The sequence below is a fragment of the Notolabrus celidotus genome, chromosome 1, assembly GCF_009762535.1.
Source record: "Notolabrus celidotus isolate fNotCel1 chromosome 1, fNotCel1.pri, whole genome shotgun sequence".
Taxonomy (NCBI): Eukaryota; Metazoa; Chordata; class Actinopteri; order Labriformes; family Labridae; genus Notolabrus; species Notolabrus celidotus.
This window is the reverse complement of record NC_048272.1, coordinates 5,834,878-5,839,816: the sequence shown is the minus strand read 5'-3', so window position 1 is coordinate 5,839,816 and position 4,939 is coordinate 5,834,878. Positions and strand designations below refer to the sequence as shown.

The 4,939-nt window shown below is 41.2% G+C and overlaps 1 non-coding gene across 1 annotated transcript; it reads left to right on the top strand.

Moving 5' to 3' along the window:
* The first annotated feature begins 3,345 nt into the window (after window positions 1-3,345).
* On the top strand, window positions 3,346-3,418 carry trnaf-gaa. The gene has a single exon. It is a non-coding gene; the product is annotated as a tRNA-Phe (tRNA).
* Window positions 3,419-4,939: the final 1,521 nt, after the last annotated feature.

Here is a 4,939-nt window from a genome sequence, read left to right as displayed (position 1 = left end):
TGACTCTTCTTGTTTTATTTTACCAGCACTCTGTCTGCACATGTGTGTGTGAATGTTGCCTGACTGCTTGGTGCAGTGAATCAACACTGTAGATACCTCCATCCTGCATTACAATCTCATCAGTCCCCTCCTCTTTCACACCCTCATTTAGTTATTCCGCTGGTCTGCATCTCCTCTCTCATCTCTTATCCACACTCAGGCCCTCCAGAACAAAGCAAGGAACAGCTGCAGCGTCTGTGAAGGAAGGAATGTCACCTTGGGGGATGACGCTGGAACAAAAATGGGAGAGAGAGGGGGAGAGAGAATGAGATGCAGAAAATAGGGGGGATTAGGGGTAAAAAAGGGAAAAGATTGGAGGCATAGACGCTAGCATGAAGACATCATATGACTAATCAAAAGACAGCTCTGCGTCACTGCTGAGCACCGTTTAATGAAAAAGAAAGCAAAAACCAAGTGCAGAATTATAAGATTTATAACCTATGGTCTACTGTTTTCTACCTCAGTTGTCCAAGAGGAGTTAATATAGCTCTGCCTATCTTACTGTGAAAATGTGCTCCCATCTGGTTGTCACTCAAAAACACACAAGTCATAAGTCAGAATTGTCCTGAAGTAAATAAAGGGGTCTATTTCATGATTTACGGCAAGATATTCAACCAATGGCAACTTTGACAAATGTTTTGGCCAGTGTGTGAGTTCAGTAATGGATGGGATGAAGCCGCTGTAATATGACAGGACTTTCAATCATCAATCAATCAATCTTTATTTGTATAGCGCCAAATCACAACAAACCTTATCTCAAGACACTTTTACAAACATAGGAGGTCTAGACCACTCTATGTCAAATTATGAACAGAGACCCAACTTCAAGACAGGGTAAGACTCAGTCTGACCCCACCTTAATCCATCATGAGCATTGCACATCGCAGTATTTAGCTTAGTTACAGTGGCGAGGAAAAACTTCCTTTTAACAGGCAGAAACCTCAGGCAGAACCAGACTCATGTTAGACAGCCATCATGCCTCGACCGAGTTGGGTCTGGAAAGACTGATAGAGGGGAGTAAGAGAGAGAAGTGATAGTGATGAGACGAGTAGTAGAAGCTGTTGCCACTGGAGTCCAGCATGTCTGTATCAGCTGGAGTCCAGAACGTCCGCAGCAGGAGGACATCTACGGCAGCTCAGAGGGACCTACGAGACAATGGAGCTCAGGGACTCCAGAAAGGTCTATGGTTAGTAACTTTAATGGGACAGGCAGAGTTAAAGTAAGTGATGAAGGGATTGGGGGGGGTGGGGGGGAGCTAGGATCCCAGTGTGTCAGTGCGACAGTTCCCCCGGCAGTCTAGGCCTATAGCAGCATAACAAAAGCTGGTCCAAGCCTGAGCCAGCTCTAACTATAAGCTTTATCAAAAAGGAAAGTTTTAAGCCTACTCTTAAAAGTGGAGAGGGTGTCTGCCTCCCGGACCCTGACTGGTAGATGATTCCAAAGGACAGGGGCCTGATAACTGAAGAAGAAGAAAGGTACTTTATTAATCCCCAGGGGGGAAATTCAATTTTTTCATGCTATTTTTGGACATGCTACACATACAATTGTTTTGGTATATACATACAAATGCACACAGATGCAGTGAACATGCTTAGGGAGAGATGTCAGAGTGAGGATGCTGCCATCAACCAGCGCACCCCGAGCAGTTGGGGGTTTTGTGCCTTGCTCAAGGGCACCTCGGCAGTGCCCAGGCAAGTGAGCCAGCACCTCTCCAGCCACCAGTCCACTTGCCAAACTTCATCCATACTTGAACTTGAACCAGCGACCCTTCGGTTCCCAAGCCAAGACCCTATGGGCTGAGCTACTGCCGCCCCCAAAAGGTTCTACCTCCAGTACTACTTTTAGAGACTTTAGGTACAACTAGCAAGCCTGCATATTGGGAGCGTAGAGTTCAAGAGGGGTAATAGGGCACTATGAGCTCTTTAAGATATGAGGGTGCCTGATTTTTAAGGGCTTTGTAGGTTAAAAGAAGGATTTTACATTCTATTCTACATTTTATTGGGAGCCAGTGTAGAGAAGCTAACACTGGAGAGATGTGCTCTCTCTTTCTAGTTCTAGTCAGTACTTGAGCTGCGGCGTTTTGAACTAGATGAAGAGTCTTTAGAGACTTATTGGGGCAGCCTGATAAGAGGGAGTTACAGTAACATGCTGTGCATGCTGGTACCAGTTCTCTCAGGGGCCCTTTAGTTTCAATACCCATTGCTGGGATGTGTAATAATAGATTCTACACATGGTGAAATCATTGACTGTAAGAGTGAAATGTTGACTACAAATGTGTTCATAAACAGAATTGACAGAAAAGTGAATTGGGTAGCAGTAACAATATTTTACATTTAAATGTACACTCGCCTCATGAACAAGAACATTAAGCTTATCTTGTTGGGTTGAGACGTGAAAAAGGGAATAAGGCCAAAGCGATAATAACTCTTTATGTGGCGTTTTTGATTTCACTCTCATACACATGTGGGACCTATAATAATGTCATTCATGATGTGGACACTGACACCCCCCCCCCCACTCTAATGTTTATTTTTGTTATTTTGTTATTGTATACATAATCTTTCTAATTAATAATGGTGCAGTAGTCAGGTACACAGGCATTTGTGTGTTATCCTTATGTGTAATGTATAATAAGGAGGAGCAAGGCTCAAGCAGGCAGTTTGGGGCAGCTTTGGAGCAGTTTTGGGTCTTTTGGGGATGCGCACGTGCACATGCGCAGTTGAGAGAACGGACCGAAGTGTTTGTGCTGTACGCAGCTACGATGCGCCGTTGTGCTTGTGCCTGTTGAATAATTGTGTGAGTGAGTAAACTACAAAAAACAACCCATGCACGCCTGAAAAATCACTTTTTGTGTCCAAGTGTGTAACACACACATTTAGAAGAGTCTCTCCAAGATGTTTTATTGCTGTTTTCATGTTACAGACGTCTGGTGACTGAGAATTACTGTTTGTTAAATGGTTATCAATGGCGCCCTCTTGTGTTCAACAGCTAGCTAGAACAAGTCCAGCACCACGTGGGTTTGCTTTGTGGTTTTAAATCTTCTCCTCTTTCCCAACAGGGATCCTCGTTTTTGTATCGCTCTCTCCGTGGAAAGCCAGAAAACTAAGGATAATTGAAAGGACATTTTCTTCCTGAATTTCACAGTTGGAAAAAAAAATGGGATGCTGTGTTTCCTGCTAACATAACACGGCTAGCTAGTTCTAGTTACGTGGCTCGGGACAAACAGACACTGAGAAGACACAGATATAGAACTATGATATTAGTGTTTCTATATATTGAAAATTTAGTACATGTGGTCGTGTGCGCGCCGAAATAGCTCAGTTGGGAGAGCGTTAGACTGAAGATCTAAAGGTCCCTGGTTCGATCCCGGGTTTCGGCAGCGTTGTAAAACCACTTTTTAACCTTGTGAAATAAAACTTAAAGACGCTACAGTTCAGAATGTTTCCTTATCTTGACAGCAAAATTGTTACACACTTACTATTAAAGTATTTATAATGAGGGAAGACGAGGTTTGTTGGCCTGTTACCTCTAAAATGTGAACACGTGTTGATGGAGCAGAAACGTTTACAACAAGCGGAAGTGGACTACTTCATACCAAGGATTACACTCAACATGAGCAAAAGTACACCGATTTAGGGGGATAACTTCCCTCTAGTGTGCACTGTATGTAAACAATAAACACAGTGTAGATTTAGGCCGGTTTTTGTTTTGTTTTTTGCACTGTTCAGATGATCCTCACTGTGGTTAAACAGCATTTAAACAGCATGGAAGTCGTCCCGCTGCTTACAACTACAATGAAATCAGTTGATACACATATTGTCGCCAGGGGGCGATATTGTACAATAAATCACTAAACTTGGAAAGTTGGAAAAACAAGTCAGTGGTTCATCTCAGGGCACTTTACTATGTTAGTTCAGGTAGTTTGAATAACCTTGATACCATGCATTCAGATGCAAATGGATCCTACTTTTTTTTTTTAAAGCAAAATATTCTAGCTGTTGAATTGATGTGAAAAAAACACCTGCATGCATTTTTTAATCAAAGATCCACATACACAATTACAAGATGTCTTACGTTTCAACAGTTTTTGATGGATAAAGACGTATTTAAAGAATTAAATTCAGTTTCATATTACAAGATATTCACCCACAATATATTAATTCATGCAAAAACACTGACAGCATGTGTTCTTGAGGTAGTGTGTTTGGGTATTGTAATGCACATGAACAAGCTAAAGAAAATACAAATTTAGGTGGGTTTGAAATCTGTTAGAGATGAAGTGAAACATTCTTTTAACATCATACTTTTAAAACTGAAGACTGATCCTAACATCTAGTGTTTAGTGCTGGTTTGGTTATTTATAGGTCAGTGTGGGACACGCATCACAAATAAGCAGGGGTTACAAATGGACTTGCTTGTGGCATTGGTTCATGCTCCATGCTGTAGTTGTTCTTGTATAAACATATACTTTTTTAAATAATTTGAAATAACAATTTATTAATCAAGTCTTGAAAAACAAGGCAAGAGATGTAAAGCAATGTAATTTGCTTTGCAAAGCCATTTGAATAGGTTTACATCTCATCAGCTCTCTGACATGGCAGTTCAATCGTATTTAACTTCATAGAGTGGAGTGACCCTTAAGATATTGTGTACAGGGGTTCATCATGCTTCATGTTATATTATTACCTCTTCTTAAGAAAATCAAGATAAATGTTATTGTACATTACAACCTCATGATAATAGTAAAAGAGCAGTACAGAAAGTAGCAAATAGTACAGTAAAAGGAAAGCAAATACTTTAACCGGTGCAATTGAACACAGGACATGGGTTGTCCTTGAAAATGTGTGTTGTGTACAATGACTCTTACTGTCAACCTAGTTTGAAGTTCTTTCTGTTGTCT